Consider the following 20642-nt stretch of genomic DNA (forward strand, 5'->3'; position numbering starts at 1 on the left):
ACTAGTCTTTGATGGTTTGTGGTTGTTTTTGTTTTAAATAGCACTTGTTTTTTCATGACATTAGAGATGTGAATAATTTCTACTTCTCACTCAGGCATTCAATTTCTTCCAAAAGCACACATTCATAGGATCATAGACTTAAATCAAGTTCATCAAGTCCAACCCTACCTTTAATCATATTAGAAAACCAAATCTGGAAAAAAAAATCAAATGACTTATCCAGGGCCACATATCCAATAAGAGATGTACAATTTGAATTTAAGTCCTCCTGACTCTAAGTTCCATACTCCACCCACTGTGACATACACCACTTCTGCACTCCCTCAGACATTTTATCTTCTTCCTTACCCTTTCATGCTTATCCTCCTTCCCCAAAACCACTCCATTCCCCTCTTTATTTCTATTTTCTTTCTTTGACAATTGTAATTCAATTGTCTCTTTTCCCTTTGGAAAAGATAGACAGCATTATTTCCCTCATCATGTTTTGTACAACTAGTATTTATTCTCCAGACTTTACTACAACACCTCAGTAAATACTGCATAATATTTGCAAGGTTCTAGCACAGTGCATGTGGGGAAGAGGGTAGTGGGAGAAGAGAATAAGTATTTATACAGTGCTGCCAAACTTTATATATATATATTTATATAATCTCATTTGATCCTCATAATCACCCTAAGGGGTAGGTGTTATTATTATCATCCCCATTTTACAGTTTAGGAAACTGATTCAAACAGAGTTAAGTGACTTATCCAGGATTACAAGTAAATATCTGAGACCTAGATTTGAACTCAGATCATCCTAACTCCAGGCCCAGTGTTCTATATGTTCCATCATCTGGCCTCTTCATAGTTGTTTATTCCATTTCATTTTCTCCCAGGTGGTTTCTCCCTTTATCCCTGTGGGTCTCTTCTCCCATTAGTGAATTTTTCCTGAAGTCAAAGAGCCCAGATCAGTCATCCTTCAGTTCTCTGTGTTTTGCCATCATGGTCCCTCACTTGCACCTAAAGCTCCCCCCTTGTCAGATCTCTTTCATATGTTATCTTCCCTTTTAAGTGTATTCCTTCAGATCAAAGACTTTCTTTTTCTTTGATTTGTCTCTTCCATATTTAGTATAATGTCTTCCTTAAGTGCTAAATAAATATTTATTGACTTGACTTGATTTTTGGATCTTCACAAACATAATTCCTTTCTGCACTATAACTTCTCCCATTAGAATGTAAGCTCCCTGAGGGCAGGAACTGTCTCACTTCTGCATTTGTATCCCCAGCCTTTCCCCCACACAAAGTAAGTTTACAATAAATGTTTTTCTTTCCTTCTTTCACTCTTCTGATCATTACTTTTCACTGTATAACTTATGGTCATCAATATCTTTGTCCATCAACACTATTGTAATGGAAAGGGAATAGGAAGTTCAAGAGGGTCCATTCTCATTTAGCCAGAGTCGTTAATAAATACAGATTCCAAGGTTTTTAGTGAGGTCAAGTAAACTTCTCTGTGGTTCTGATGCCATGTTTGGCAATCATTGTCACTTCCCAGATTTAAGTTCCCAAGATTAACATTTCATATTCCCCTAGGCACTCCTCCTGCAATTAGCAAATGTCTCCTACAAAATGGTAGTGAGACAGATTATAAAAACAACTTCACTTCGAAAATCATGGCTAATTGAGCTAGAGATTTTAAGCATGCTTTGCCATTCAGTTGCTTTTTTCCTATTAAAAACAGAGTTCCATATTAAAAGAATTATGCACAAACATTTTAAGTAATTTATTTATTGTGTCATAGGGCTCAATCTGAGAAAGCTGTGGGAGAAGTTTGAGGACAGAAGAAGTGTCACTTGTTCTTTCTCGGATCCATGGCTGGCATCCAAACAGCTGCCACCCCTCCCCACCAAAAGAAAAAAAAAACATGATGCCAAGCACATCAGAAATGACCAAAGTTTTCCAAATACATTCTATTTGCATCTTAATGAAGACACCCCTGACTGTGCCTTGATTTCTTTTAATTTGGAGGTGTCATTAATAGGATTTGGTCCAGGATGTTGAGTCATGTATGGTAATTATTTGTGGCTGTTATTACCAAAGCAATTATTTGTGGCTGCCAAGAAGGGAATGGATAGTTCTGAATGGAATGAACTCAAAATAACAACCCTGACTAGGACTAACAGTGTCAGAAGCACTGTGACCATTTGTGCTGGGAAACAAGACTCATAAAACTAATCAGAAGCACTTGTGTCAATGTGGGTAACTAGAAGGATTTGTTTCACCTCAGAAAACATTGGGTAATCCTATTTTATGATCCAAGGGCTCATATAAAGAACTGGAACCCACTGCATTTTTTGACACTGAAAGTCCAGAGAATGCCAGACTTCAGAGGGAACCCTCATACAACACAATTCATATTCTCAAGTAAAGTTTCACTCTATTCCTTTGCAAAGAAGAGATTGGACTAGATGTCAAGCAGAATTTATTCTAGCTAAGAATTCTATAATCTTAAATTACCAATTTTTTAAAAAGTTTCCAATGTCAATTTAACAATAATAATAATAGTAAATAAGAACTATCATTTATAAAATACTTTATGGTTTACAAAGCAATTCACATATATTATCTCATTTTACCCTCAAAAAAAAACTCTGGGAGGTAAATGCTATTATTATTCTCATTTTTCATATAATGAAACTGAAGCAGGTTAAATGTTTGCCCAGGATCACACACCAAGTACCTTAAGGGAGAATTTGAACCCATTTTCCTGACTCCAGTTCTATCACTCCACCTACTAAAATATATAATAATTGTAACACAAGACAATCATCATTACAAATTTCCCCTTCACAGAAGTGTTGTTATTGTAAGGAATGTTCTAAGTAAATCTTAAAGCAATAGAAAAATGTGCTTCATTTAGGCTCTGCCTCACTGCATTCATGTATATAAAGTTACTGTCATTTGCAAGTAAATTGATGATTATTTTAAAACTTTTTGAAAATGTTATGTTCACAGAAATGCATAAAAATGTTCATTTTAGTGCTTTGCTGTAGGAAAGTAGGTCAAATCCTCAAACTTGGCACCTATAATAATATAACATTTTTCTTCAGCACTTTCAACTTTTCAAAGCACTTTTTATAGAAGATGTTTTAGGAGAAGGAGCCTTTGAGGTAATATAGTTTACCTTCCCTCATTTTACAGACAAAGTATTATAAGATCAAGTATCATTGAGGTGGGAGATATCTCAAAGGTATGTTTTTCTTCATTTTACAAATGAGAAAACTGGGGACAAAAGAGGTAATGACTTTTCCAGAAGATATAATTTTAATTTTTTAAATTATTTTCCTTTATTTAATTATTTCCCAAATACATGTAAAAAAGTTTTAGCAATCATCTTTTAAATTTTCATTCCATATTCTTTCACTCTTACACTTCTTTCCTCCTTGAGAAGGCAAGAAACTTAATATGATTACATGTGTGAAGTCAAAGTCAGTTGATTTTCACAATTATCTATATTAAAGTGGCATAGAGGGGCAGTTAAGAAGTGCAGTGGATAGAGCACCAGGTCTAGAATTGGGAAGATATCTTGTTGAGTTCAAATATGGCCTTAAATACATACTAGTTATGTGATCCTGGACAAATCACTTAAGCCTGTTTGTCTCAGTTTCTTCATCTATAAAATGAGGTAGAGAAGGAAATGCCAAACCATTCTAGTATCTTTGCCAGTAAACCCAAATAGGATCACAAAGAGTCATACACATTTGGACAAGAACACCAGATTTGGAGTCAGAGGAGTTAGACCAGATGTCTGTCACTTAATTCCATGAGACTTTGTATCTATAAATTCTCTTTTGCTAAATGGGTAATGTAAAATGTAGATTATTATTACTATTTTTCCTCATTTAATAGATAAAAGAGCAGACTCAAAAAGCATTTAAATGACTTTCTTATGGTCATAATAATTTGGTGTCAGAGCTAGAATGAGACCCCAGGTCTTACGATTCTTTTCCCTTTTAAAAATAGATGACATTTATAAAATAATTTAAGGTTTGTAAAGCACTTTACACTTATTTCATGCGAACCTTGCCATAAAAACCTTGTGAGGGATGTACTCAAAATTTTATTTAAGATGAAATTGGAAATCAAATTAAATGACTTGACCATAGTCGCAAAAGGAGTAAATGTTAAAGGTAATATTTCAATCTATGTCTTCCTAATTCTAAATTGTTCTAATAGAGTACCTTTTCCTCCAATATAGATATAACTCACCTAAGCATGAATTTTATATTTCAAAGATAAACTAAAGCCAAAATAGAGTCTACTTCAGTACTATGAAGGCAGGCAAGATGGTACAGCCCTGTGTCCCCAGAAAAGAACTAAATAATCGCTTGATTTCATTTTTCCATATTTCTTACAATAGCCCTAGATCAGGGATTATTAACCATGGGTCTATATATTTGTTTAAAAAAGGGAGGGAGGGTAGAGATGAGATGTTAGAGTAAAGGCAGGCACGTGCCTTAGTTCTTTCCCAAATCCCTCCGAATCCCATTAAATATTGACTCTAAGTGAATTCCAAAGAAGCAGAATCCACATAAAAATGTAGTAAAACAATTATATTGCCAAGACAATTTAGGAGGTCAGTAGGAAAGGTCAGTTGCACCAGGGTAAGAAGGGAGCACAATCCAGTGCAGGCTGTACCATGTCTACTGCAGATCAAGTCCCAGCAAACCAGGAGGATATGTTGGGTTGACTGAATCAGTGACAGCAGTGGTGGTTTCCAGACTTCTCAGCTCAGATGGTAAGGGTTTAAGACAATGGGTCAAAAGGAGATTTACAGGGGTCCTTTTGCTGGCATCAGGAGCAGCACTCTATTGCATTGCCCATACTTGGATCGGGGTTGTAGTTCTGGGTCTTAGACCCAGTAAAAGTAGGAGTAACAACACATCAGAACTTGCAGCCACAGGGGAACAAGGACCCTGAATACAGTTCCAGGATTGAAAAGAGGGCTTGTGATCACACAGAAACTAGTGCACAGTACAGAAGAGTAGTAAACACCTTCCCTAGATCCTACTAACTTGAAAGAGTCAAAAATTTACAGTTCTCCAGAATTACATTTGAAAACAGCCTCACAAAAAAATCTCAACCTTGTGATATTGTCCCCTCCACTTGGGAAGAAGAGCTTCACTTTATCATTGAGCTGAAAGGCAAAAATAGACTGGAAAATGAACAAACAAAAAAAAAATTCTAGCCATAGATAGCTACTATTGTGACAAGGAAGATCAAAGCATGCACTATGAAGAAGATGGATAAGTCAAAATTCCTACATCTAAAGGTCATGGAAGAACCCAAAAAGAATTTTTGAAATTAAGTTAAATAGATAAAGGAAAAATGGGAAGAGAAATGAAAGTGATACAAATAAACTATGAAAAAAGAGTCAATAGCTTGGTTAAAAAAAAGTACCAAAAATACTGAAGAAAAACAGACTTTGAAACAGAATAGATCTAGTGATAAAGAGGCACAAGTCCAATGAAGAAAAGAATGCCTTGAAAAGCAAAATTGGACAAATGGGAAAAGAGGCATAAAAATTCACTGAACAGAAGAACTCCTTAAAAGTAGAATTAGCAGAATGAAACAGGAGGTACAAAAGGTCACTGAAGAAAATAATTCCTTTAAAGTTAGAACTGGGCAAAAGGTATAAACAATTTTTGAATGAAGTTATCAATGACATCTATTAAAATCATTTTTTAAAATGTTCTAATTCACTATTGATAGATGATGTTTGTCCTTCACTCTCAAAGAAGACCATGATGTCAGGGACACGATGCCATTACAAGCACATGAGTTGAATTTGAGTGAAGGTATACAGTGCAAAGTTGCCAGTATCACTTTCTCCTCCAGAACCATCTGGGTTTAGTGACCAGATATGAATCAGGATCATTGAAGATGGTCCTGGATGTGAGGCAATCTGGGTTATGTGTCTTGCCCAAGGTCACACAGCTAGTAAGTGTCAAATGACTGAGGTAGAATTCAAATTCAGATCTTCCTGACTCTAAAGTCAATGCTCTATTCACTGTACCACTTAGCTGTGGCTAGGAGAAATGAAGGTTGGAATAATTCCGAGGTACTACCTTATACCTATTGTATTCACTAATAAGACAGAAAAAAAAGTGACAAATATTGGAAGGTTTGAGGGAAAAGAAGACTAATGCACTATTGGAGGAATTATGAAGTGATTCAACAATTCTATATAACAATTTGGAATTATGTCCAAAGAGCTATAAAACCATGCCTACCCTTTGATCTAGAAGTACCCCTACTATGACTACATTCTAGAACAGATGAAAAGCAGAAAGGAAAAAGACTTATGTGTATAAGAGCATTTATAATAGCTCTTTTCTGGTGGTGAGGAACTGGAGATTGAGGGGATGGATGCCTTTCAGTTGGGGAATGGTTGAAGAGATTGTGTCATGTGATTATGATGAAATGATATTCTGTTATAAGAAATGATGAACTGGGTCATCTCAGTAAGAAAACTTAGCATGAGCAAATGCAATGGGGAATGAACAATATACAAAATAATAGCAATGTTGTAGGATAATCAGCTGTAAATAACTTACCTTTTCTAGACAACTTTGAAGGACTTATGGGAAAGAATACTATCCATCCCATAAACAGAGGTAATGGTGTCTGAAAACAGATTGATGCATACTTTTTTTGTATTTTTCTTAAGGTTTTTCTTTTTTTGGTGGGGGGGGTTTATGTTTAATTTTACATAATGACTAATTTGGTAATGTTTTTCATGAATACATATTTCTCACCTATTTCAAATAACTTGATTTTTCAATGAGGGGAATAGGTTGGAGGAAGAGAGAGAATTCAGAACTCAGTTTTAGAATGTTGAAACTTGTTTTTTGCCTGTAAGCAGGAAAAATAAAATTAAAAATGTAATGAATATTTCAATTCAATACTGACTCAAGAGAATAAGGCAAGAGAAAATGGATGGTGCTAGACAATCTAACTTCAAATTTATTCCAAATTCCATATAATTAGACCTGAAATAATACTAGTTAAAATGTGTATTTAAAACGTTAATTTATACTGTTGATATAGCTTTTGAAAAAAAGGAAGAGCACAGGCAGACTTTTAAAAAATGATTTGTTACATAATGCTTTTCAATAAACTAAAAAATAATTAGAACCAGGCCAAAGTAGAAGTTAATGGCTTTATGAAACATCAAGGAACAAAGTCAAAAGAATGAAAAAAATAGGAGAAAATGTGAAATATGTCATTGGAAAAATACGTGACTTGGAAAATAGATCCAGGAGAGAAAATTTTAAAATTATTGAATCATCTAAAAGTCATGATCAAAAAAAGAGCCTAGATGTCTATATGCCTCTCTCAAGAAATTATCAAGGAAAACTGCTTTGATGTTTTATAACCAGAGTGTGAAATAGAAATTGAAAGAGATTCCCATAATGAAAATTCCCAGGCAGTATTCCAATTTCCAATTTCTAGACCTTTCAGATCAAAAGAAACTACTGCAAGCCACCAAAAAAGAAGCAATTCAAATATCATGGAACCAGAGTCAGGATAGAAGCATGTTCATTAAAGGATCAAAGGTGTAGGAATACAATATTACACATGACAAAAGAACTAGGATTACAACCAAGAATTACCTACCCAGAAAAAAACTGAGAATAATCCTTAAGGTAAATAATGATCATTCAATTAAATAGAGAACTTTTCAAGCATTCCTGGTGAAAAGACCAGAACTGAACATAAAATTTGACTTTCAGATTAGGATTAAAAAGGGATAAAGAAACATAAAGGTAAACAAGAAAGAGAAAATTTTTTTTGAGACAGAGAGAGAGAGGACTACAGTCTGTGTCCAGATTCAAATGACTCTGTCTCTGGGATAAGTTGCCTTCTCCATCATAGGAACCAGAGGAATTGCTTCAATATTTTTTCCCACAGTTGCTATCACTACCTGTATTTCCCTCCACTCTACTCCACACCACTCTCACCTATTCCATTCTCTCTCTCCTTTCATCCTGTCCCTGTTCAGAAGTGTGCTGTATCTGAGTATCCTCTCCCATGATCTTCCTTCTCCTCTATCACCTATTTCCCACTTCCCTTTTCCCATTTCCCCTTATGCCATCCCTTTCCTCTCATTTTTCTCTAGGGTAAGATAGATTTCTATACCCTATTAAGTGTGTATGTTATTTCCTCTCTGAGTCATTACTAAAGAGAATAAAGTCTCATTCATTCCCCCTCCTCACCATCGCCATTCCACTCCATTGTAAAATCTTTTTCTTGACTCTTATGTGAAGCCGCTTCTTCTTCTCCTTTCTCTTCCTCCCAGTAATTTCCTTTATCACCCACTGACTCCATCTTTTTACTATATTATACCATTATATTCAGCTCCATCTTGTGCCTTGTCTATATATTCTCCTTCTGACTGCTCTTATAAATGAAAAAGTTCATAAGAGTTATCAGTATCTTCTTCCCATGCAGGAATACAAACAGTTCAACATCATTAAGTTCCTCATGATTGTTCCCTCTCATCCACCCCCACTATGGTTCACCTCAGTCCTGTATTTCACCTGAGATTCAACTTTCTGTTCAGCTCTGGTTGTTTCAACAAGAATGTTTAAAGTCCCCTGTTTCATTGAAAGTCCATGTTTTCCCCTGAAAGAGGATGTTCAATTTTGCTGGATAGTTGATTCTCAGTTGTAAACCAAGATCTTTTGCCTTCCAGAATATTATATTCCAAGTCCTACAAACCCTTAATTTAGATGCTGCCAGATCCTGTGTAATCCTGACTATAGATCCACGGTAGTTGGACTGTTTCTGGCAGTTTTTTAGTATTTTCTCTTTGACTTGGGAGTTTGGGAGTTTGGCTATAATATTCCTGGAAGTTTTTCTTTTGAGGTCTCTTTCAGGAAATTATTGGTGAATTTCCTCAATTTTTATTTTACTTTCTGCTTCTAGGCTCTCAAAGCAATTTTATGGTATTATTTCTTGAAAAATGAAGTCTAGGTTCTCTTCCTGTTCATGACTTTCAGGTAGTCCAATAATTTTTTAAATTATCTCTTCTGGATCTGTTTTCGAAGTCAGTTGTTTTTCCAATGAGATATTTCATGTTTTCTTTTAATTTTTTTTGGAGTAGTTTTATTTCTTCCTGAGTTCTCACAAAGTCATTCACTTCCTTTAGTTCCATTCTGCATTTGAAGGAGCTATTTTTCATCAGAGAGCTTTTTTATCTCCTTTTCCAGCTGGCCAATTCTGCTTTTTAAGGCATTCTTATTCTCATTTGCTTTTTGGGTTGCTTTTTCCATTTGGCCTAAACTGGTTTTTAATGTATTGTTTTCTTCAATATTTTTTGGCATTTCTTTCACCAAGTTGCTGACTTGGTTTTCATGATTTATCTGCATCACTCTCATTTGTCCTCCCAATTTTTCTCTACCTCCCTTAATTGCTTTTCAAAGTCTTTTATGAGCTCATCCATAGCCTGATCTCATTTTCTATTTCTCTTGGAGGTTTTGGATATAGACTCTTCTATTTTGTCATCATCTGAGTATGTATTTTGATCCTCCATGGGACCCAAGTAATTTTCTATGGTCAGATTCTTCTTTTTCTGATATTTGCTCATTTCCTTAGCCTATGACTGATTTACCAAACTTCCAAGGCTTTGGGGGTGGGGGGCTGGGACATCCCACAGGGACCTTAATTCATCCAAGGTCTTATGAGAGGCTCTGACTACTCTCTTGCCTGTGTTCAGGAGCTGTGAGACTGGTCCCTGCTCAGCTATGGATATTGGGAGCCCAAACTGCAACCTGGATATGATTGTGGGCAAACAGCTAAGTCCTGCCCCAGGGAGAGCAGAGAGGCCTCTTCAGTCTCCTCCTGACCTCCTTACCATCTGTGAGTTGAGAACTCTGGACGTGCTGGGTGGCTCTGCCAACTCCTGATGCAGGTTCTCACTGCAGTTCTTCTCTGAGGTTGGAGCTCCACTCCACACTCACTCTGGTGCAGCAGAGTTCTCTCACCACCCCATCCAGTTCCTGATGATTCCTGGGCCTAGAGGTCTGGAAACCACCCCCTCTGCCATGGACCCAGGTACGCTGCCTGTGCATGCACCTGCAGCAGCTATGGCTTTTTCCAACCCCTAGTCCTGGTAGAACAGGTCTTTCCTGTGGAATTTCTAAGTTGTCTTGGGCTGGGAAATTGTATCACTCAATCTTTCTGTGGGTGGGTTCTGCCCCTCTAAATTTTGGCTAGAATAATAATTGGATAACTTTTGGAGTTTTTTGAGGAACAAGTTTCCAGGAATTCCTGCCTTCATAGTGCCATCTTGGTTCTGCCCTCTTGCCATCAGGAAAGAGAAATCTTAAATTGTTTCTTTTCCTAGATGGGAAAATGATATTAAAACTCCTAAAAATATTCTCATTATTAGGGCAGCTAGAAGTAGTTAGAAAGAAAGCAGAGGCGTGAGTTGAATGTGATGGTATGATTAGCTAAAAAAAAATAAATTAAGGGAGAAAGAAGAATGAACCAGGAGAAGGGGAAAGTGAGAGAATGGATTAAATTATCTGACATAAAAGAAACCTTGAAAGACTTTACAGTGGAGGGGGGAAAGAGAAAAGCAGAGAGGGGAGCACATGAACTTTAATTGTCATAAGAACTGACTTAAAGAAGGAATAATATACCCATTCAGTTGAGTGTGGAAATCTATCTCACCATATAAGAAAGTAGGAAGAGAAGGTAATAATAATAATAATGGGGGGGTGGAGGGGGGGAACAACTGATGAAAGAAGTGTAGTTTGGAGGGCGTAAAAGTCAAAAACAAATGGACATGGTAAAAGGAGAGAGTGTAGAATAAAGGGGAAGGGGGTAGCTAGGTGGCGCAGTGGATAGAGCACCAGCCTTGGAGTAAGGAGCACCTGGGTTCAATCTGGTCTCAGACACTTAATAATTACCTAGCTGTGTGGCCTTGGGCAAGTCATTTAACCCTGTTTGCCTTGCAAAAACCTAAAAAAAAACCTTATGGAAAACAGTCAAATTTATAGAAATAGGAGCTAGTCCTCAATTGATAAATTATCAGAGAATATCAACAGATAATTTTCATACGAAATAATCAAAGCTGTCTATAGTCATTTAAAATGCACTAAATCATTATTGATGAAAGAAATGAAAATTAAAATAACTCTAAGCTACTACTTCACACCTGTCAGATTGGTTAATATGACAGAAAAAGAAAATGACAAATGATGGAGGGGATGAGGGAAAATTAAAGCACTAATGTACTATTGGTGAAGTTGTATATTGATTCAACCATTCTGGAGAGCAATTTGAAACTATGCCCAAAAGGATATAAAATCATGCATAGCCTTTGACAAAGCAATATGATTACTAAGTTTTTACCCCCAAAGAATCCCAAAGAAATAAAAAACAAAAAAGGAAAAGGACCTATGTGTACAAAAATATTTATAGCAGCTCTTTTAGTGGTGGCAAAGAATTGAAAATTGAGGGAATGTCTATCAATTGGCTGATTGCCAAATTGTTGCATATAATTATGATGGAATTTGTTGTGCTTTAAAAAATGATGAGTAGGATGCTCTCAGAAAAGCATGGACTGTCATAAACTGATGCAAAGTAAAATGAACAGAACCAGGCACTGTACCCAATAAAGGCAATATTGTATGACAATCTACTATGAATAACTTAGCAATTCTCAGGAATAAAATGATTCAAGACAATTCTGTAGGACTTACACTGAAAGGTATTGTCCTTCTCTAGAAAAAGAACCAGTAGAGTCTGAATATAAATCAAAGACATTCTTTCTTTGCTTTTTATATTTTTCTTGGGTTCTTTAAATCTATATTTTCTTTCACAGAATGCCTTACATGGAAATGTATTTTTCATGAACATATATGTATTATATATATTAGATTGTTTGCTTTCTCAGTGGGAAGGGATGAAAAGGAGGTAGGGAGAGAATTGGACTCAAAATTTGAAAAAAGCATGTAAAAATGATTTTCGTATATAATTAGAAACAATAAAATATTTTTTAAACTTTAAATAATTCTCCTTCAATATAATTAGCTTTCTGTGTAGCCCCATGTGTTTTATTTATTTAAAAATACTATTCTGGAAAGAGTTCCATAGGCTTCACCAGACTGACACAGGGGTTCAAGACCTAGACAAAAATCAAGAACCCCTGTTCTAGAGCAACTTAATCATCTGTGGGCTAATGGCTGAGGAAAATCACCAAGTCCACCAAGGGTGGGCAAAAGTTTAAGGAAAGGAGAAACTAGCAAGCAACAGTGAATAACAGAAGAAACTAGAACACATGGACAAGAAAGCACAAATAAAGACAGCAAACACTCAAAGAAAGAAGAAAATCTTCTAAGAAAATCTCATGCTCATTGAGGAGCTGAAGAAACTCCAGACAAGGAGATTCTATGAAAGAGTCAATTTTATTTAAAATGAAAATCCCAGAGGAGGTAATTAAAATAAAGTTTCCTGCTGTGACTTGGGTTCTCAAGGTCTTATAGTTACATGGAAAGTTTCCATGTTTTATAGCTAGAGGGGGTGTATTTCAAGGCCTATCTCCTTCCAAACAATACATTTCTGTCAGATTAGTATTCTGCCAAGTCTGTCCATTGCAACTCATTTTGTAGTGAGATAATAAACTGGCATGTTGTGGAAAGGTCAATTGGAAAATGTCCCCCTTCTACCACATCATTGTCATCAGCTGCTAAAGGTCATTCTGTTCAATTCATTTTTGCAACCAAAAATAAGTTATATCATCCTAAATATGAGAAAATGTCCTGTATCCCTCTACTCTGAGATTTTTGGATATCTTTCAACTATGTTTGTCCAGCACAAGGAAACACAGATCTACTATTTCCTATTTATAATCCTATGTACCACTCTACAAAAGTGTTAAAGATACTGTCTACAGTGTCACAGCATGTCCTAAAGTAATAGCATATTTCTTAACTTGCTTGCACAAAGAAATGAGGCTTAAAGGATATTTGATTCATCATATGGTATTAATAATAATAGCAAACATTTATATGGGGTTTTAAGATTTACATAGCATTTTAAGCAATTGATTTCCTTTGATCTGAACAATTCTGTAAAGGTAGGTGCTGCTATCATCATTTCATTGATGAAGAAACTGTGAATAAGAAAGGCTAAGAGACACACACAGGGTATATAGTTTATACATGTCTCAGACAGGATTTGTGTCTACGTCCAGCACTTTACCTACCTTGTAACTTCACTGAGCTTGCAATCAAAAGACCTGCATTCCAGGCTCAACTGAAAATGTATGAAATGGAGCAATACACTGATTGAAAGTCATAAGACTTGATACTATAAGGACCAAATGAAATGATACATGTAAAATTTTTTAAAACTCTAAAGCATTATGTAGATATACACTATTATTACAATTTCCTTGAAAGGGAGTAGGTTGATTCCATTCCTCCCCAATTCCGATGCTGTGTCCAAAAAGAATCCTGTGTCAGATACTCCTGTGTTGGATGTCCTGTCTAGTGTCTGGGGATAGTAACACAATACCAGAAAATCTACACTATTTTCATCAATGAGAGAGGACTTCAATGAAAGCAAAACTCAAGTCTTCAAAGATAAAATTAAACAGAGATGCTCATATCCTTCATCTTACTTTCATCCACAAGAGTGTGTTAACTCTAAAATTCCTATATCTATCAAAATTTATTGTCATTTCACCTCTACATCTGCCTCAAAACTCCAAATCCCATTCTTTGTCATCAGAATGACCTCCTGTCCTTTCTCAATTTTTTTCCTGGTCTATCACCCTTGCATTGGCTATAATACCCTCCCTTACCTATCTTGACCTCCTGATTAACCAGATCAATACTACTTTGTCCTTTTCTCTCTTGAGAGCCTTACTCTTTAGTCTATCACGTATCTAATACTGACAAACCCTAGCTTTGAATTAGTCCCACCATTTACTACTATTCATTCTACTTTTAAGAAAATTACAAAATTATGCTGACTTGGTCCACCAAAAGTTTATATTATGTTACATAATCAGGGGACAGTTAGGTGGCACTGTGGATAAAGTTCTGGGACTGTAGTCAGAAAGACTCATTTTCTTGAGTTCAAATCTAGCCTTAGACACTTATTAACTAGATGATCTTGACCAAGTCATTCAATAATGTTTGTCTCAGTTCCCACAATCTATAAAATGAGATGAAAGAGAAAATGGCTAACTACTCCAGTGTCTTTGCCAAGAAAACTTCAAATAAAGAGTCAGATATGATTCAGAAGGAAACTCCTCTATACACACATGATCTCATTTCATCCCATCTATGAAGTCGATTACCCCCTTTATTATCTCTCTTTCATTCAATTGCTCTTCATCTATTGATTGCATCACCATAACCTACAAATATGCCTCTATCAATCCATCCTCAAAACTTCTCACTTGGTCAGTCCAGTTCATTCCCACCATTTATCCCTATTTCTCTTCCATTTTGTATCTACACTCGATGAAAAAGTCTACACTAATTATTTCTACTTCCTTTCCTCTCACTCTCTCCTTAATTCCCTATAGTTTAACTTCCAATTTTGTCACTCTTTTGAAACTGTTCTTTCCAGAGTTATCAATAATCTCTTAATTGTTAAAACTAATGGATTTTTATCAATATTCATCCTTTTTTTTAACCTTTCTGCACCTCTGATATTATATAGTATTACCCTCTTTGATATTCTCTTCTTTCTTTATGACACAGTTCTCTCATTGTTCTCCTCTTATCTTTTTGTCTGCTCCTTCTCAGATTTCGTTGTTGCTTATTCATTCAACTTATGCCAAGTAAACATGTGAGTCCCCCCAAGGTTTTGTTGAGGGCTTTCTCTTCTCCCTCTAAAATAAGGGACTGAAGTAGAATCTATTAAACTGCAACTGAAGTTTTAAAAAAAAGTCATGAATAGTAATTATTATCTTAATCAAAGCAAAAGCAAAAATAGTTCTCTTTAAAAGAGATAAACTGGAAAACCACATCTTGCTAAAAGGAACCATAGACAATGAAGTAACATCAATATCAAACATATATGTACCAAATAGTATAGCATTCACATTCTTAAATGAAAAGTTAAATGAATTACAAGAGACTATACTCTACTAGTGGAGGACCTCAAACTATAACAGTGGAGGACCTCAACTTTCTTCTCTCATAGCTAGATAAATATAACCATAAAATAAATATGAAAAAGTAAAATACATGAGTAGAATCTCAGAAAAATTAGATATAATATACCCCTGGTCTATCTATATAGATAGAAATATATAAGGATAGACAAAAGATAGGAATATACCTTTTCCTCAGTTGTATATGGTACTTTAACAAAAAAAAAATTTTACCATATATTAAAGCATAAAACTTTATAACTAAATGAAGAAAAGCAGAAATATTAAATTAGCTTATTCATATTACATTGCAATAAAAATTTCATCTAATAAATAATATAATCCTAAAGAATGAGTAGGCCAAAGAACAGATCATAGAAATAATCAATAATTTCATCAAAGAGAATGATAACATTTCAAAATTTGTGGGATGTAGTCAAAGCAATACTTAGGGAGAACTTTATATCTTTAAATCCTTACATCAATAAAAGAGAAAAAGAGCAGATAGAAAAAAACTGAAAAAAATATAAAATTTAAAACTCCAAATTTAAAAACAAAAATGGAAAACATGAAAATCAAAGGAGAGATTTTAAAATTTTGAACTAATAAATAAAACCAGAAATTGGATTATGAAACCATTGGTTAATTTGATTTAAAAAAACTAAATTACTAGTATCAAAAATTGAAAAGACTGAATGTACTACCCATGAAAATGAAATTAAAACAACTATTAGGAGTTATTTTATCCAATTATATTCCAGTAAAACTGACAATCTAAGTGAAATGAATGAATATTTATAAAAATATAAACTACTCTGATTAATAGAAGAAATAATAGCATGCTTAAATAAAACTATTTAGAAAAAGAAATTGAGCAAGTTACTAATGAGATGCCTAAGAAAATTTGATTTACAAGTAAATTCTACAAAACATGTGAGGAACAATTTAATCCCAGTGGCGTATAAACTATTTGAAAAATATGTAAAGAAGGAGTCCTACAAAATTCATTTTCTGACACAAATGTGATATTTATGCCTAAACTTGGAAAAGTAAAAAACAAAGAAAAGTACAGAATTATTTTCTTAATGAATATCAATGCAATTTTTTAAATAAAGTACTAGCAAGATTACAATATATCACAAAGATCATACCAAGAATGCAGGACTGGTTCAATAACAATAGCAACAGAAATCATATGATTATATTGTGGTGAGTGAAAGATGAAATGACTAAAGAAACAAAAATTTGAACTTCCAAGCATATTGATTTATTAAGTAATGCATGCAAATGCATAACAAATTGGGACCAAATCTCCTTAGTTTTGACACTGAACACTAAATAAGGGGGAGACAGATTTTTATGCATTAAAAACAATTAATCAAATAAGACCAATGAATTAAAAGAAAGCAATTAACAAGGTACAAAAAAAAGGTTTCAGAATTAGGTTTGATTTCCAACTGAATAAAGATTAGGGACTTTCCAAGTTGGGACAGGAAGAGTAAAGGCATAGTTTGCTGAAATAAGAAAAAGAAATATCCCACTCTCCCTATTCCCAAAGTCAGGATTCAATCAAAGGAACATGAAAACAATAACTGATTGACCATTAGAGAGCCAGTTTTTAGATTAAAACATATGGGTCCCTCAAGTTGTATAATTGTGAGAAAACACCTTACATCAATCTTCAAATCTGATTGGGTTTCTGGTCAGTGTAATCTAGATCCTTAACTTAAAAACTCTAGTAAGGAGTAGTGGTCCAGTTTCCCCAGTCACATAGAGGGTAGGTTCAAGCAATGCAATAAAGTTTTGAATTGAACTGAATAACGTTTTCTCATAAGACAGAAAATGGACTAGAGTCATAGTTAAATAGAAAAGAAACTAAATTAGATTTAGAATTAAGTCACAAGATAGAGTCAATGTGTCACTCAGTTCCCACTCCATTTGTTGTTTTAATTCCCTCATGAAAAGAAGGTTCCTGGAGCTGCATCTTAAAAGAAACTCTAAAAGCAGAAGTAAAGAGCAAGTCCACTTCAAAAATGGTGGACAGCATGGAGTCAAAAAATTTAATATGATGACGCAGTGAAAGAAAGAGAAGGTCAGTTTGGTTTGATCTCAGAGTGTAAGATAGGGAGTAATGTCCAATGAGGTTGGAAAGATGGGTTGGGACAAATTTGTATAGAACCTTAAAACTAAATGGTAAAGTTTATATTTAATCCTAGAAGCAATAAGAAGCCACTCAAGTTCATTGACTGAAAGAGTCATCTGGTCAGATCTGCCCTTAAGGAAAATTGTCTTGATAATAATGTTTAAGATGGACTAGAGAAAGGAGAGACTTGAGGAAGAGTATTGAAATAATAATCTAGATGAGAGGTGATAAGAGACTGAATTAATATGGTAGCTAAGTAGGAAGAAGGGGTTGAATTTGTAAGAGATTGTGAATGTAGAAACTCCAAGATATGATTAGACATGCATGTACCTGTTCATTTACATGTTGTCTCCACCATTAAAATGTAAGTTCCTTGAAGACAGGACATTATTTTTTCAGTTCTTGGTATACCCAACACTTATCCCCTGCCTGATTCATAATGAATGCAAACTTTATCAACCAACTAGGCAAGCAGCCTTGATAAATGTTAGTGTTGATGCTATGCTCCCCCTATTGCATTGACTTAAGTACAGTGTCTGTGTCCAGAGAAATGCTATCTTGTTTTGCCCATCACCTAGTCCAGTCCATTGTACCTTCTGCTACTCCTGCTCTATCAGCAAACTGTCCAACTTTTCAACAAACTTTCCTTCTTCTTCTTCACTTTAATGGGAATCTGATTCTTCTGAGAATATCACATCTTTTATATAACCCCTGGGCTACATATAGTCCACAAGTGGTTAATTCTCTCACTTCTTTCAACTCATAGAGCCAGGAGGAAGGCTGAGAATATTCTTTGTTCTTCTTCTGCCATTTCTTACATACAGACCATTAGTCTAACTTCCCACAATGACATTTCCTCTTTTAAGATCCATGTCCTATGATTAAATCACCTTCTCCAAATCCTTGTTGCTAAAATCTAATAACTCCAGGTCATTCCCCTAGTTTTTTCCTATGTGAGCATTGCTCACAAACTTTTCCATTTTACCTCCTGCCATTATCCTCAGAACAATGATATTCATTTAGACAAACTGACCAAATGATATCTCAACCCTCCTCATATCTAATGACCTTCACTACCTCCTTTTTTTGTCTTCTTGCAAGGCAATGGGGTTAAGTGATTTGTCCAAGGTCACACAATTCGGTAATTATTAAGTGTCTGAAACCGGAATTTGAACTCAGGTCCTCCTGACTTCAGGACTGGTACTCTAGCCACCGGGTCACCAAGCTTCCCCCATTACCTCCCTTTTGCACATGGCCTTACCTTAGACCTCACTGACTCTATGAATTACAATTCTCTTCAACAACTAGACCACTGATTTTCTAATCTAATCATGTCATCTGCCATTCCAATTTCTCAAAATACCTGCCCAACTTTGGCTTCACTTTCCTCCATACTAACCTCACATTTCCTATTTCCTAACCTTATACTGTTACCAAATTTCAAATTCGCATCACAAGATAAGATCCCAAAGATTTCTCAACCCTTACTCCAGAGTTGCTGAGTATGGATAAAAACACAATGGATAAAAATTATAAAACTGAGCTGATTTCAACCATTATACATTTATGTTTCATGTGAATGAATGCAAATGAACTAATTAAGTATTTATTATATGCCAAGAACTGTGCTAAACTGTGAATGGAAAAAGAAAAAAGGAAACAGACCCTGCTCTCAAGGAACTTGATTTGATTGAGGAAGACACATACAAGTGGGAATGGAAAGTCCCAAAAGTCCTAACAATATGCAATAGTACATATGAAAGGGCCCAATGGTCATTCCATAAGCAAGTGGTAGGCTTTTTAAAAGTAGCCCAGCATTTAAACTGCTAAGCCATCAACACACTTATCTGCATCTACTCTCCCTCTCCCTCCTCATGCCTGGAATGGAGGGTAGGCATGGGGGCTGGGGGCACAAGGAAGCAGTTAACTGAAGGCAAAAATTTAATTAAGTGACCGGACAGTGTATAAAAACAAATTAACTGCCCCTACAGGGTCATCACCCACAACTAGTGGCAGGCAAGCAGACTGAGAAAGAAACCAAAGCACCATGTCATTACCATTAGACAGCAGGAAATGAATGCCATGTCTTAAAATAACCATTTTAAATGAAGAAATTAAATAATTAGGAGGCAATCTCAGCTTCTTTCTCTAGTAATATGGAAGTATATAGCCATCTTGTAGTAAAAGTTTAGTAGGGATTGTGTCTCTCATTCCTTTTCTTCTATAGTCTCATCTTGGTTTTCTACTACTTTCATAGTTATTCCTTTCCTAATTTTTTTCCTTTCCCTTTGCCCTCAGCAACTGAGCTGACCTCAAACATAAATCAACAAGCTTCCTAAACAGGGTTCAATTCAATTTCCTCAATGTCACCCAGTGTCATTCAACAGAGCATTCACTAAGTCTCAAAGTGTAAGAGAATCTAGATCGTGAAATTAAGCCTTCAGAGGCGGAAAATAGGCAGAGATGATGAAGAGTAAATCTTTGAATGCTGAATTACAATTTGCATGACTTAAAAAATAGGTTGCTTGCATGCTTTCTAGGTTTTTTTTTTAATTTGGAAAAGAGGCTTTACACAAGTAAAGTTCTTAATACCAAACAAATAGTGACATTCAAATCATAAGAAGCTAATTTTTGGCAGGTTGACAACCCTCATTGTCAACAAATATAGCAGTGGTAGGTGGGTACAGGCACACTTACAGAAAAATGGGGAAGCTGTTAAGGAATATTCAGTTTCTGACCTTTCCTGACCTTTTCTGACTTTGATTGGTTTTTTTGTGTGGTAAAGAAAGACAAGAATATATTGATGTGTGAATAGCCTAAATCCCTCCTCCTGAGAGTTCAGTTTCTGGCCCTTCTAAATTGCTCATTCATATTCAGAATATCCTAGAGAACATGTTCACTCAATGTTCTCATTTATAGTTTCAATAAAGTAATGAGCAGACACAAGAATATCCACCTCTTCCACCAATGCTCAGGAAATCAACTACAGAACAAATTAGAAAGTCACCCAAGGAGAATACAACACAAACCTAAAACAAAAATATTGCATTGCCATCATCATTCTTTCTGCAGTCTTTTTTGGCACATATGACATTTGTTTTTCATTGCACTGAAATTATATTGCTGTAAATGCTCCTGAAGACAAGGATAAAATGTTTATAATGCAGATGAATCTGTGGTTTGGTCTTTATTATTAAAACCTTTAGGGTCGGCTAGGTGGCCTTGGAGTCAGGAGTACCTGGGTTCAAATCCGGTCTCAGACACTTAATAATTACCTAGCTGTGTGGCCTTGGGCAAGCCACTTAACCCCATTTGCCTTGCAAAAAAAAAAAA

At 35.2% G+C, this 20642-nt stretch overlaps 1 protein-coding gene across 1 annotated transcript in view; it reads right to left on the reverse strand.

Annotated features, from left to right (window-relative positions):
* Window positions 1-20642, reverse strand: part of DISC1 (DISC1 scaffold protein) — a 534778-nt gene that overhangs the window by 422678 nt on the left and 91458 nt on the right.

This window comes from Macrotis lagotis, chromosome 2 (genome assembly GCF_037893015.1).
Source record: "Macrotis lagotis isolate mMagLag1 chromosome 2, bilby.v1.9.chrom.fasta, whole genome shotgun sequence".
In the NCBI taxonomy this organism is placed as follows: Eukaryota; Metazoa; Chordata; class Mammalia; order Peramelemorphia; family Peramelidae; genus Macrotis; species Macrotis lagotis.